Here is a 15,521-nt window from a genome sequence, read left to right as displayed (position 1 = left end):
ATATTGTCCATCAGAATGACCACCCAAGGGCACCTGCCCTTGAGGGATGTCTCCCCTTGTTTCCTTTCAGGAAAGCAAAGACCGAGTTGGAATTTTCTAAGAAGAAACGGGAAAGCCTGCCTGCACCAGCGATGGACCCAGTGTCGGCCCTGTTTCTTCCCTGGACCCTGCCTGACGCCCTTTGGAGTAACGTTTGCTGTGGCAGCATGGCCCACAGCCTTGCACAAGGACCAAAGGGAAATGTTGCACGGTTGTTCCTCCCTTCGCTTCCCCCTTTGCTGCTTATCTCGGGGGTCCCCATTGGAGGGAAATAGGAGCTAAAGGACTTGGACACTTTAATGTTTTTATGATAAATGTTTATAATAAGCAAGGGATTGGCACCTTGCTGCAATGTTTACTATGTAGTGTTTACTAACCTCAGTTGTTAAGTTACCAGCACCCTGGCTGCCACATCGCCAGGACCTGAACCTGCCCCTCTACCTCACCATCGAGGGAAGGACGAGCCATCTGCGCTACCTTGAGCGACACCAGACTGGACCAGAATTCCTCTGTTTTCCATGGACTGACCCAAATAAGAGACCCTCCATTGCCTTGTGCCTGTGTTGTAATTGCTCATGTTTTACAGTTGCTCATGTTTGCATTTGCCTTGTATTACGATTGCTTATGCTCATGTCTGCTTTATGTTCCCATTTAATTATGTTTACATTGGGTCTCTTATTGTAAGCGATGGGCCAGAGATGTCTATGTACCAAGCGGCCTTTGGCCTTCTAGCCATATAAGAACCCCATGAGGCTCATCACTCAGCCCCTAGGACCTGCTGCTCACTGAGGTCCGCTGGCATGAGAGAAAATTATAAGGGCTTTCTTTCAAGTGCCAATCCCACTCTCTCCAAGGCCTCTCATCGGGCCCGCCAGCCCGGCAGGAAGGTCAGCCTGAAGAGCTAGGGCGTTAGCCCAAGACGGGTAAGACTCCCCTTGGGGGGGGCAACCTAAGACATGGCATGCTCTCAAGTAGGGCGCCTCCTGCTGTTCGAAAATAAATAAATAAATATAAAAGAGGCAGATGTTGGGATCCATCATTCCCCGTGATGGAAGGGGCTTGATGCACCTCCCCCAGCCCTGGGGAATGCGGCCCTTCTACCCCCTCTGGATCGGAATCCAGAGGAACCAGTTGGGCAAACAGCCCCCCAACCTCCTAGCCAGCCCGGCGCCTATCAACCCGCCCTGGTTCAGCACGCTCGAGTGACGTTAGGCTGAAAGGTATCACCTGACCCCCAAGGGCTATCGACATCCTGGCCAAACCCCTCCCTCGAAATCATCTCCCCTTGTCCTTCTCTTAATAAAGTCAGTTCGCTCTAAGAAGCCGGCCCCGTTGCATATGTTCGCCAGACTTCTAGCATAAGGAGGCGATCACATATCTGCGGCAGATCCCGTGCACGTCAGGTCGGAGCTGACCCCCCGTTCCACTCTAACTTACCTGCAGGTCAGGTGATTAGGGGAGAGGGCGAGAAAGGAGGGTGGAAAGAAGGAAGAGTCCGAGCCGGGAGGGGCAAAAAAAACCCCAACAAATTTAGAGCTGCAAAACATCATAGTCATTATCCCTCTGGGATACTTTAGAATCTTAGTGACATTTGTGGGATATTTACATTTTACATCCAGTATTCGAGAGGCATATTCTCTGGAAACTTTCTGAAAGAGTTAAGTTTACTATTTAAATGACATTTTGGTAGATACACTAAACTGGGACAGTTCATTTCCAGTCTTTCCTTTTTCTGTTCAGGGGTCTGAACAAGGGGTCTCATGCTAGGTTAGTGCTGTTCCCTAAACCAAAACTCATTTAATGGAAAGTACGTACTGTGTGTAAGCCATGTTCAGGTCACTGAAACAGTGGGGCAGAACACCCACCTTCAGGCTCATTATCATGTAGGGCAATGCAGCAGGTAAACTACTGGCTCATTAGGATGGACCAGGGCCATGACAGATGGCAAGATAGCAAATAAACCACGAACCAAGTACTGGTGGCTCCTGCTTGTAATCCTAGCTACTCAGGAGGCTGAGATGTGAGGGTCTCAGTTCAAAGTCATCCAGGAAGAAAAGTCCATAAGACTCTTTATCTCCAGTTCATCACCAGAAAACTAGAAGTGGCTAAAACTGGTAGAGTGGCAACCTTAGTCAAATGGCTTCTGGGACAGCACCCAGGCCCCGAGTTCAAGCCTCATGCCCACCACAAAAAAAAAGTAGAATGCACCAAGGACACCCAAGGAAGTAATGTTGAGAAGGGTGCATCTGACACCCATGGCTTCCTGAGACACAAATACCCAGGAGGCATGAGAACACAGGGCATTGGGACCTATGTGTACAAAGAAAGGACGTTGAGGTCTTGTTTTCTTCTTTCTAACAGTTGGCTTATGTGTCAGAATACCTGGGCCCTGCAAAGAACAAATATTCTGGGTGCTGTGAGTGAGGGTATTTCTAGATGAGACCCACATTTGAATCAGTCTGTAGCAAGGCATAATATGCTCCCTCACATGGGGCACATCTTTCAGACAGTTGAAGCCCTGTATAGAGCAAAAAGTACCAAGCATCCTTCAGAGGACAGAGATCTCCAGTCTACCTTGAGCTGAGTCAATGACCTTTGCTTCCAGGCTCCAACGAGACCACCCAGACTTAACTGCCGACACGAGAGCTCTCCAGGGGCCCCAGGCTGTGGAAAATGGAGCTCATTCCTTCTGAAGTCTCCTTACTTCTCTGTAAATTGGTTGCTTCACTAGAGAACCCTAACTGATGCACTGGTTCTGGTGTCAGAGGGGGCAATTTCTACTGCACATGGCTTCCTGTTCTCAGATTCTCAGTGAAGCTCTCTACCGAGAGAGGACACTACAGTCCATGACACAGGCCATCTGCCATCCAGGCAGTGAGGCACTGTTTTCAAGCTCAGGCCCCTAGCCAGGAACAGAATATACCCACGAAGTACTGGGCTGGGGAGAAGGGTGTTTGGTTCAGTCTTCTCACACAAGTGCAAACCAAGGCTTCAGATGTAGTAGGAAAGTCTTTAACTGTGCTGACTGATGAATTAGCAACAATGAATTCCAGAGCTGGAGAGATCTTCAGCTATTTGTCAGATCAGCATCAGAAGGGATGCATGAAGACACTGGAACCCAAAGAGTAAGGTAGTTCTCAGCAGAGCCTAGACTGCCACACAGGTCTGGGCTTGCACATCTCTCTGAAATACAGGTGTGTTTACTCTGCAGATTTCAGCCTCATAAATATCTAGAATTGAGGTGTGAGCCACCAGCACCAGGCTTTATGAGACACTTTTGCTTTTGAGGACATCCTTTCATGGGAAAAAGAACATATGGCTGGGTCAAAGAACATATGGCTGGGTCTCAAAGAACCGAGGGTATGAAGAAACTGTAAATGACCTAGATTGAGGAAGGACAGGTCTGTAGAAAATTCTGAGGAGGAAATACAATCTCAATGGAGCTTGCAATGGCAGCAACCTTGGAAGTAAGCTGTACATAAAGGACACAGGACAGACCGGTTTAGTCCGAGAGGAAGATTTCATGGCATCATGGATGGTTGGGTTAGAAAGGCATACTGAAGTACATAGAAGCATGTCTGAGTGATCAGACACTTCCAAGACGGTTTGAGCTAAACATTGCTAGGGAACATGTATCTTATGTGAACAATTTCATGACTGTGTACATGAAGGTTCAGAGTGTGAGCTTGGGTGGGGAAGCCCAAATGACCAACCACTTTTCTCAAGATGCCTGCACCAATTCTACCAGTCTATGGCTAGGGTCCTGCTCATTATGTATAATAACACCAGATGGCAAGATGGCAATCCTACACATCATACAGCTGCTCATACACTGCTACTGAAGTGCTGGAGCTGAGCAGCTGAACTGTATGTAGGAGCTCTCCTCGCTGCCAAAGCTCCCAAATGTTGGGGAGCGAAGAGAGAGAAATAAACTTCTTCATGCACACTTAGTAGGGAACTGCAGTAGATTTAAGTCTCCACCCCCCCACACACACTTAGCAGGCATGAAGGTAAATGGTCAGGTATCAAATTTATGGGAGCCAAGAGAAATGACTAACAGCTGGGGATTGCCAAAAACCAAGATGCCTTTTGGTATTTTCCAGGCTGAAAAAGCAAAGGAAAAAAATCGGCCACATTGTTTGCTATGATGTTATCTTTTTTTTCCTTGTGCCAGTCCTGGGCTTGAACTGTGGGTTTGGGCACTGTCCCTGAGCCTTTTTGTGCTCATAGATACCGCTTTAATTCTTTTTTTTTTTTTTTTTTTGGCCAGTCCTGGGCCTTGGACTCAGGGCCTGAGCACTGTCCCTGGCTTCTTCCCGCTCAAGGCTAGCACTCTGCCACTTGAGCCACAGCGCCGCTTCTGGCCGTTTTCTGTATATGTGGTGCTGGGGAATCGAACCTAGGGCCTCGTGTATCCGAGGCAGGCACTCTTGCCACTAGGCTATATCCCCAGGCCCCGCTTTAACTCTTGAGCCACATTGCTACCTCAGGCTTTTGTGAGTAGTTTTTTGGAGATGACAGTCTCATGGACTTTCCAGCCCAGGCTTTTACATCTAGGTAAGACTTGAGGCTAATATCTTCTGGCTGTGAAAGGGGCTCGCTTCCTGGATCTGGGGACACTAGTCCTGGATCTCTGGTCTCTGACCCCTAGAGATGGCACCTTCCTTCCAGGTGCTTCAAGACAACTTACTGGGCCTAGTTTCTTCTGTGTGCTTTGGTAATATATTTTCCCTTTCAGAGTAGATTTCCAGGACTAAAAGTTAGCCAGATATTGGAAAGCTAGAAGTCTTCCTTCGTCCTTTCTTGTCATGTAGCCATAATGGGAAAAAGACACCAGATATTGGTGAAGGTAGCTTGCTTCCCCCCAAAATAGACATCCTGTGTTGTAGTGTTAACTCTTAATTGAAAATTTAGCCAGTTATCACAAGGTTTCCTCAGTGTTGCCAAGTAGGCAATCAGTATGAAGAATTACAACTATCTTCTGTGAGTGTTAATTTTCGTATGCCAAATATGGAGACATCCTTGGTTCCAAAAATGTACTAACTGTCATCTTTGCAGACAAGATCTTAGGAGATAAATTATGTCCTCTTCCTTACTCCAAAAGGGGCCAGTTCACCCCAAGTATTCTTCAAAACAATGCTTAAGCAGAGGTATCCATGCCTTGCATATCAGATCCTCTTAATTGACCAGTCATGGTGGTAGTTATCCATGATACAGCAGAGGATCTGTTTTAGTGACAAAAGGAGCACTATCCCAATGTTATCATCTCTTTCCTAATCCTGCTCCAAGTAATCTTTGTTCTTCAGTGTTCTTAAGACTGTCTGTGACAAGATGGAGGGCCTAGAAGCTGTTCAGTGGTCTCTATGGTGCTACCTAATTCCTGAAACTTGGTGAAGTTTGAGGCTGGCATCTTGATGTTCAGTTTGGTGTGGTAGAGGCTGGGTAGAGCTTGGGGACGAGTCTGCAGATGGGGGCTGGCACTGGGACCCATTCCAGGGGCTCTGCTATCAAAGCAGTCCACTGGCTTGGGATGTCATGCTGAGACCTTGCTAGCCAGGGTAAAGGCAATGGGAAAGGTGTCTCTAATGATTAAATGAAACACTTTTCTTAATGTTGTGGATGGGTGAACTACATTTTTAGCCTCAAGTTGCCTTTCTACCTGCTATAGTAGGTATATTTTACCTCAGGCACCTCATTTCTTGGGCATCTGGAAAGTTGGTCTGCAAGGTTCCTGGCTGGTGTAAACTTGATCCCTCCCTCTTGCCTGCGGTCTTCTTTCCTACTTGGGCAGCAGGTATGCCTTATATGTGGCAAGTATAGCTTATCTAATTTACTAAGGTGAAGTTCTGACCCTTTCTAAGATCTTTAGTCTTACTAGTATGTCCTAAATCTGTTGTTGTCCTTCAATAACCTTCAAGAATTGTCCTGGTATGTCTCCTTATATCTCCAGGTATGACATAAAGTATAGTTGGCTACCCAGCACATGGTGGCCAGTTGTGTGGCCACCTCTAGAGGGATCATGAGGGCTACAGTATCTCCTTCTCTTCTGGGATTCAGCTTTCCATCCTCATAAGGTGTCTTCCTCTAGGCTTCTCTTGCACAACTAGCTCTCCCTGCAAGTATCAGCCTTGATCTGCCTCCTGGGTGGTCAGTTATCTTGTCTGTGTCCTACTCAGCTTTCCTCATTCTGAAGCATTGTTCCTGTCCATGGTCCATGCAGGCCTAGGCAGTGTGCCTATTAGGCCACTTCTGCATGGATTTCCCCAATTTTGAAGATTTGGAGTGGGTTGGACATGACTCTTTCCTGGTTCCCCCTTTTAATAAGTGGATATTGCTTTTTTGTTTGTTTGTTTGTTTATATATATATTTTATTATTAATTGAACATACATCTTTTTACAAGGTGTTGTGCAAAGAGGGTGCAGTTACATAGTAGGGCAGTGTGTACATTTCTTGTGATATCTTACAACCTGTTTTTCCATCCCTTGTCTAGGTCAGGTAGACCCATATGCAATATACAATGTATCAAGCACATATACAGTGTTCACAGACTTGGTCTCTACTGTCTCTCCGTCTCCCTTTGTTAACAGTCATATATCAGGGAGATCATGCCCCTTTGTTTTCTGTGTTCTAGGCTTGTCTCACTCAACATTATTTGTTCGAGTTCTGACCATTTCCCTGCGAATAACAATATTTCACCATTCCTAATCGCTATGTAGTATTCCATTGTGTATAAGTACCATATTTTTTGGATCCATTCGTCTGTGGAGGGGCATCTGGGTTGTTTCCATATTTTGGCTATTGTGAATTGTGCTGTGATAAACATGGAAGTACAAATGTCTTTTTGATATCTTGGGTTTTGCTGTTTAGGATAGATGCCTAGGAGTGGTATGGCTGGGTCATAGGGTAGGTCTATATTGAGCTTTTTGAGAAACCTCCATACTGTTCTCCAAAGTGGTTGTACTAATTTGCACTCCCACCAACAATGGAGAAGGGTTCCTCTTTCCCCACAGCCCCTCCAGCATTTGTTGTTTCCCGAGTTCAGAGTATAGGCCATTCTAACTGGGGTGAGGTGGTATCTCAGGGTTGTTTTTATTTGCATTTCCTTTACTAGTGGGGATGTTGAGCATTTCCTCATGTGTTTCTTTGCCATTTTTATATCTTCTCTTGTGAAGTCTCTCTTTAGCTCTTTTGCCCATTTCCTAATAGGTTTATTGGGCTTGGAGGGGCTTAGTTTTTTGAGTTCTCTGTAGATGACCGATATCAGGCCTTTTTGTCTGTTGCTGTGCTGGTAAATATCCTTTCCCATATCGTTGGCTGTCTTTCTATTTTGGTGGCTATGACCTTAGCTGTGCAGAAACTTTTTAATTTGTAGTAGTCCCATTTGTTGAGTCTTTCCCCTTTTTGTTGTGCCCCTGGGACTCTATTCAGGAAGTTCCTTCCTGTGCCTATAAGTTCTAGTGTCTTTCCTACTCTGTCCTTCAGTAGTTTCAAGGATTCAGGTCTGATGTTGAGGTCCTTGATCCATTTTGAGTTGATCTTGGTGCATGGTGATAGGCTTGGGTCTACTTTGAGTTTTCTGCATATGGCTGCCCAGTTCTCCCAGCACTAGTAGTTGAAGAGGCTATGTTTATTCCATTGTATGTCTTTAGCTCCTTTGTCGAATATCAGTTGGCTGTAAGAGTGCGGTTTTATTTCTGGGTCTTCAATTCTAATCCACTGGTCTTCCGATCTGTTTTTATACCAATACCATGCTGTTTTTGTTATGATGGCCTTGTAGTAGAGCTTGAAGTCTGGTATGGTGATACCTCCTGCACTATTTTTTTTGCCTAGAATTGCTTTGGCTATTCTGGGTTTTTTGCTGTTCCATATGAATTTATGGATTGGTTTCCCTATTTCAGTGAAGAATGTGGCTGGGATTTTGATAGGTATTGCATTGAATTTGTATAACAATTTGGGCAATATGGCCATTTTCACTATATTGATTCTGCCTACCCATGAGCATGGGAGGTCTTTCCATCTCCTTGTGTCTTCTTTGATTTCCCTTATTAGATTTTTGTAGTTTTCATTGAATAGGTCCGTCACGTCCTTGGTTAAGTTGATCCCTAGGTACTTTATTCTTTTTTTGGCTACTGTAAATGGAATTGTTTCCAATATTTCCTTTTCTGTTTGTCTATTGCTGGTGTACAGAAAAGCTGCTGACTTTTGTGGGTTGATTTTGTATCCTGCTACTTTGCCAAATTGGTTTATTAGATGTAGGAGTTTGGGTACTGAGTTTTTTGGGTCCATCAGATATAAGATCATGTCGTCTGCAAATAGGGATAACTTGATTTCTTCCTTGCCGATGTGGATCCCTTTGATGTCCTCCTCTTGCCTTATTGCTATGGCTAGGGATTCCAGCACTATGTTGAACAGAAGTGGGGAGAGTGGGCATCCTTGTCTTGTTCCTGAGTTTAGGGGGAATGATTTAAGTTTCTCTCCATTTAATATGTTATTAGCAGTTGGTCTGTTGTATATGGCTTTTATTGTTTTGAAGAATGTTCCATCTATTCCTGTTCTCTCCAAAGCTTTTAATAGGTATGGATGTTGTATTTTGTCAAAGGCTTTTTGGGCATCAACTGAGATAACAATGTAATTCTTAATTTTAGATCTGTTTATGTGGTGAATTACGTTGATTGATTTACGGAGGTTGAACCATCCTTGTGACTGAGGGATGAAGCCTACTTGGTCATGATGTATGATTTTCTTGATCAGTTTCTGGATCCTGTTAGCTAATATTTTATTGAGGAGCTTTGCATCTGTGTTCATTAGTGATATTGGTCTGTAGTTCTCTTTTTTTGTTGGGTCTTTGCCCGGTTTGGGAATGAGTATGATATTAGCTTCGTAGAATGAGTTTGGGATTTCTCCCTCTGTTTCTATTTCGCGGAAGAGTTTGAGGAGTATTGGTATTAGCTCCTCACTAAAGGTTTTGTAGAATTCGTTGTTGAATCCATCTGGGCCTGGGCTTTTCTTAGTAGGGAGGTTCTTGATTTCCTCCTGTATCTCACCGTAAGTTATTGGTTTATTTAGTTGATTTATTTCTTCTTGGTTCAGTTTGGGCAGTTTGTACTTCTCTAAGAATTGATCCATTTCTGTAAAATTATTGTTTTTTGCTGAGTAGAGATTTTGGAAATAGCTCCTTATGATTGTTTGAATATCGTGTGTACTTGTTGTAATTTTTCCAGTGGAGTCCCTGATTTTACGTATATGAGTCTCTTCTTTTTTTTGTTAGTCTTGCAAGGGGTCTGTCAATTTTGTTTATTTTCTCAAAGAACCAGCTTTCAGTCTTATTTATTTGTTGAATGGTCTTTCTATTTTCAATCAGATTTATCTCTTCTTTAATCTTTGTGATCTCTCCCCTCCTAGTCATTTTAGATTCTGTCATTTCTTGTTTCTCCAGTTGTTTTAGTTTCATCGTGAGGGTATTCACCTGCTCTGCTTCCATTCTTTTAATGTGGGTGCTGAGTGCAATGATCTTGCCCCTCAGTACTGCCTTAGCTGTGTCCCATAGGTTTCTTTGTGATGTGTTTTCTTTGTCATTGTGGCTTATGAATTCGTTGATTTCATCTTTAATTTGGTCTGTGGCCCAAGTGTTGGATAGCAGCATGGGGTTTAGCCTCCAAGAGTGTGTATAGTGTCTGTGGTTTCCTTTGTTGTTGACGGTTACCTTTAATCCACTGTGATCAGATATAACACATGGGATGACGTCAATACTTTTGTATTTGCTGAGGTTCTTTGTGTGGGCTATGACGTGGTCTATTTTGGAATATGATCCATGGGCTGCTGAAAAGAAGGTGTATTGGGTCTCTGTAGGGTGAAAGATTCTATATAGGTCTGTTAGATCCATTTGGGAAATGGTGTTATTTAGGTCCTCAGCTCCCTTACTAATCCTCTGAGTGCTGGATCTGTCTCTTGGAGAGAGAGGAGTATTAAAGTAACCCACTATGACTGTGTTTGCGTCTATCTTGCTCTGTAATTCTGTGAGAATTTGCTTGACATATGTCAGGCCTCTTTTGTTCGGTGAGTATACATTTATCACTGAGATGTCTTGATTCTGGATTTTTCCTTGTATTAATATGTAGTGTCCTTCTTTGTCTTTTTGAGTGGACTTTAATGAGAAGTCCAGCTTGTCTGAGATCAGAATGGCTACACCTGCCATTTTGGAGGGTGCATTTGCTTGGTAGATCTTGCTCCATCCTTTCATTTGAAGCCTGTTTTTGTCCCTTGCTGTAAGGTGGGTCTCTTGTAGACAGCAGATGTCAACTTTTTGTTTGCGAATCCATTCTGCCAGTCTGCTCCTCTTTATCGGGGAGTTTAAGCCATTTATATTTAAAGAGATCAAGGATAAGGGTGTTTTTTCTCCTTCCATTTTCTTGTTGGGCTGTTTTTTCCTCTTTTTTTTTTTTCTTCTTGTCTTTAGTGAGCTGGTCTTTCTGCTGGACTTTGGCTATTGAAGTTTCTTTCTGATTCTGTCTGTGTGTCTTTTACAATGTCTGTTGGGTGGGGTTCCCCTCTTAATATTCGCTGTAGGGCTGGTTTTTTATTCACATACTCCTTTAACTCCTCTTTGGTGTGGAAAGATCTGGTTCTCCCTTCAAATGTGAACTCCAATTTCGCTGGATATTTGATCCGAGGTTGTAAATTGTTATTCTGGAGTACTTGGATGGTGTTCTTCCACTCACTTCGAGCTTGGTAAGTTTGTGTGGATAAGTCGGATGTTATTCGAATCCTCTTCCCATTGAAAAAAGTTTCCTTCTTCGCTTTGGCTGAATTCAGAATTTGCTCTTTAATCTTGAGGTCTGTAGTCTTGAATATTATGTGCCTTGGGGTGGTTTTCTTGGGGTCTGGCCTGCCAGGTGTCCTGTAGGCTTCGGTTACCTGGATGGGGTCCCCTGTGAGATTGGGGAAGTTTTCTGCAATAACTTTATTGAGAACATGATTAAGCCCTCTGTTCTGGTATTCGGCTCCTTCTTCTATTCCAATTATGCACAGATTATATCTCTTGTCTTTGTCCATTAGTTCCTGGATTAATCTTCCCTGAAGCTTCACCTTTTCTTGGAGTGTGGTCATTTTCTGGTTGTTGTCAGCTGCTTCATCGTCCAGGCGAGAGATTCTGGATTCTATGTGGTCCACTCTTTGTGTTATGGTTTCAATTGCGGAGTTTATGGATGTCAGAGAGCTATTCATGGTTGTCATATCAGCTCTGATCATGGAAATTTCTTCCTTTAAAGAGTTGTATTTTAAATCTATTTTTTCATGCATTTCAATTCTCAGGATGTGGAGATTTTCTTTAAAGGCGGCTTGCATTGTATCCATTTTTGCTTCCATTTCTTTAAACGAGGCTTGCATTGTATCCATTTTTGCTTCCATTTCTTTCTTGGCTTCCTGGGTGTCCTTCCAGATTTCCGCTCTAAACTCCTGGAATTGTTTTCTGATTTCATTTCTGACGCTTTCGATCATTCCTGTTAACATGGCCTCATTTGCTTTTTTAGTCTCCATCTCCTCTTCAGTCGTGCTGCTTTTTGGAGCTGGCGAGTTGGCTTGTCCTTTGATGAACTGAGTTATGTTTCTTTGTGATTTGCGCATCTGGAAATCTGGGTGGCTTCTCAGGTTTGGTTTGTAGCGCTTTCCTCCCTCCTGTGTAGGAGTATCTATGGCAGCAGGTGCTGCCGCTGTGGCCCCGCCCACCAGTGCAGGGTACACGCCTACCAGAGCGGGCGCTGTTGCCGGGGGCCCCCGCCCTCCTGTGTGCTGTTGTCCACTACAACATGCACTTTAGCGGGATATGCCTCCCAGAGCGAGTCCTGGGTTGTTAGGTTGTGCTTGCGCCCTCCCGCGAGTCCGTTGGGGGGGGCCGGTATGTGTGGGGACCAGTGGGATCAACTGTCCGGGTGTGGCTTGGCACCCTCAGACCTCGCCTCCGCTGTGAGGAGGGGGGACGTGATCAGGCTCAGGTGACCCTGCTGGGCTGGTATTGCCCACCAGCGCCTGTGATTTTAGTTGTAAGAGTCTTCAAGGTCCAGGCGCCTTGGGCGGGGCTTGCCCTGCCGGCCGTCCCGGCCCCTGTTGGGAAGGGGCCGGGGCCGGTTCTGCCAGTTCAGGAACCTGTGGGGGCTGGGGGCTGTTCCTCCCTTCCCCTGTGGGCAGGGGAAGAGAGAGTCAGCCACTCCTAGGACTGTGGCCATCACCCCAAGATTCTGGGACATGACTATTGTCAGCAATCTCAGGAAGAAAGCCCCACATGCCTAAAGAAAGAAGAAGTATGAGAATTTCCTGCCACTTAAAGAGATTAACAGGGAAATAGACTCAGGAGCAATGACTTCCCAGCTCCTGATGTGAGCTTCCCGCCTGATTTGGGGGTTCTTTGTTCCCTCGGGAGTGGGGAGGGGGAGGGAGGGAGATCTAGCTTCTTTTCGGGCTTGGGTCTCCCGTTGGGGGAAGGGATTATGGGGGACTCACTTTTGCTGCTTTGTGTGTGTGTCCCGCGCAGCCGTTGGCCCTTCAGGGGTTGGCGAAGTGGTGGCTTCCCCCATTCCCTCTTTCTGCTGCGCTGGGTTCCCTTGTCCGAACCTGGTGTGGACCCGACCTTCTCGTCGCTGCCGGTGTGTGTCTTGGTCCGCACCCTGCCTTGTGTCCGTGGGGTCTCCCGCTATATGAATTCTGCGCTCCTGGCAGCCTGTCTGCCGATCGCCGGGTTCCCCTTTCCCAGCCTGACCCTGTTTGGGCCAGGGTCGGCTGGTGGGGGGAGGGTGCCCCGGTGAATCTCCGGCTCCGTGTAGGTTTTCGGTTCTTCTTTTTTGCTCCTTTTTGTTTTCCTGCGTTTCTCCACTGCTTCTGGATGCTGGTTTTGCTGGGTTCTTGATGGGGTGTTGGGTGTTGGAGTTCCCAGCTCGCTATTCAGTTGGTGCGAGTCGGGGTGCCTCCCTATTCTTTCGGCGCCATCTTTCTCCCCCTGAATCTTTTTAAAATATAATTTTCTTTGTGTTATTTCCTATGATTTAAAAAGTCTTGTTAGCTGGCTGCCAGTGGTTCATACCTGTATTCTTAGCTACTCTGGAGGCTCAGATCTGAGCATCCCAGTTCAAAGCCACCTCAGGGGGTTGGGAATCTGGATATTGCTTTGATATGCCTTTGTTGGTGAGGTCAATAGAACTATGATTATTCTGGCCTACACAGGGCTTCCTAGGCAGAGGTCTCCAATGGGGTCAAGTGGGACTCTCCTTTGTGGAATGTTGGCTTGGCCTTTGAGGCATGTATGGCATGTTCTTCTGAGACCCTGTTGACTTTATCTCTCATTGCTCCTGAGTCTATTTCCCTGTTAATCTCTTTAAGTGGCAGGAAATTCTCATACTTCTTCTTTCTTTAGGCATGTGGGGCTTTCTTCCTGAGATTGCTGACAATAGTCATGTCCCAGAATCTTGGGGTGATGGCCACAGTCCTAGGAGTGGCTGACTCTCTCTTACAACACTGTTGGTATTTTTAGTTTTTGGATGTTTTAGTCTTCCAGCTAAGATTGATATCCAAAGTTTTTCCTCCCATTCTGTAGGTTGTCTCTTGCTTTGGCCATTAATGTGTGCGTGCGTGGGCACGTGTGTGTGTGTGTGTGTGTGTGTGTGTGTGTGTGTGTGTGTGTGTGTGTGTTGTATTTCCCCTAGTGGTTTCTAGTCTTAAAGATCTGTGATACATTTCACAGGACAAATGGGCTCTAGCTTCAATCTTGTACATGTGGATATCAAGCTTTTCCAACACTACTGTTAAAGAGGCTGTCTTTTGTCTAGCGAAAATATCTGGTAGGTTTCTCTTTTATGTCTTTGAACATAGGATGTTCTCTTTACTGAGGTTCAAGACCCTGTGTAAGCGCTTCCTCACATACATGGGAAAGAATGAGACCATTCTTGTTAAAGCTGCAGCATAGAGTCTGGATTAGCCATTGGGTAGACAGGTATGAGCGAAACCTATGTCACCTAGGCTGTGGTCATTCTCTTCCCCCTTGATGACTAGGTCTTGCCTTCTTATCTTTCTGGCACAAGCATATTTAGAGCCATTGGCATCCTCTGAATTAAGCTCATCCATCTAGTGGGAGCCACTGGAAATGGTGAGCCTGGTCAAGTGACCTGTCTCTATGAGTCACTGACTTGAAATTGACATTTGCCTCCAGGGCCTGTGGGACTAGGTACCTATAAAACAGTTTCTGGATCTCTGTATAATGGCCCTTGGCCCAGATGTTGCCTGCCCCTGACTGACCAAAAACAAAGTTGCCTGGTCTGAAGATCTGGCCAAAGGGACCTGATTGAGCAGAGTCCATGGTCCCAGGTATTAGATCCACCAAGATAACGCGAGGAACATATTCTCCAATGGTGGCCTCATTGTAGTATATCAAGATTTGGTCCAAATGCAGTTCACTGTCCCCGTGGTCGGTTGCCGGGAGCCAAAATAGCTGTCAGGACGTAACATAAAGAAACTATAAAACTTAACTGATAAGGAAATCTGGCACTGTTTGTCATGCTCTAACAATAAGACACTATAAGACTTAGCTGATAAGAATGTTTGATGCTTTTACAACCTTGCCTGTTAAGCCTAACATCTTGTCTAGCTTTAATTAACAACCTTGTGAACTTTACCCAGTCCCTGTCCTGAGAAAGAGCATCCCATGGTTCTGTAACCTAGCAACCTAATGACCCTGTCTATGTGAGTTACCCTTTGCTGATTACTATAAGCTGCCCTGCGAAAATAAAGTTTGAGACCTTGATCAGAATCCTGTCTTGGTCTCCCTCCTTGTGTCAGGTTTGTCTCTCATTCAGGTCAATTCCCCCTCAAGCTCCTGTTGATGAAACCCCGCAGGCCGGGGCAGTCAGTACTAATGGTCAATACCATTTCCATAGCTGATAACCTCCCAGAATTTGGCACCGATCTGGTTTCCTAATGGACTAGCCTGGATGTACACAATTTCCCTCATAGTTAAAATTTTCAATTTTCTTTTTGCTCACCTCAAATTATGTGCGGAGCAAGAAAATGTTAAGTTTTCTCCAGTGTGGGTCATGGGCTGAAAGGAAGATTCTGAGAGGCAGAAGATACTGGAAAGCAAAGGAAGCAAGGCGAGATTTTTCACTGCAACAAATTCAAAGGTTTAATGCTGTCAGCAAGTCAATGCCTACTCACCATCCAGAGCACTGAATCTCCTGATGGGCAGGTGATATCTGCTATTCCAGAAAAGCTACTTACCTAGGTGTGGTTCCAGACATTGCATCTCATTAACTTTCCTTATGAAAGATTGTTATTGAACAGAAATTACTTCTGATCAAATTTAAATCTTTTTTTGTCATTTTTGCTGTTTTCTAAACCCCTGTCACATCTATATTTCTTTCTCTTGGGTTTTTATTCTGTACTTTCCCCCAACTAGCCATAACCAACTATCTTTCCTAAGAAATTGGAATCATACAGGGGT

The sequence above is a fragment of the Perognathus longimembris genome, chromosome 2 (genome assembly GCF_023159225.1).
Source record: "Perognathus longimembris pacificus isolate PPM17 chromosome 2, ASM2315922v1, whole genome shotgun sequence".
NCBI classification, from domain to species: domain Eukaryota; kingdom Metazoa; phylum Chordata; class Mammalia; order Rodentia; family Heteromyidae; genus Perognathus; species Perognathus longimembris.
Note: the sequence above shows the minus strand (reverse complement) of the source record.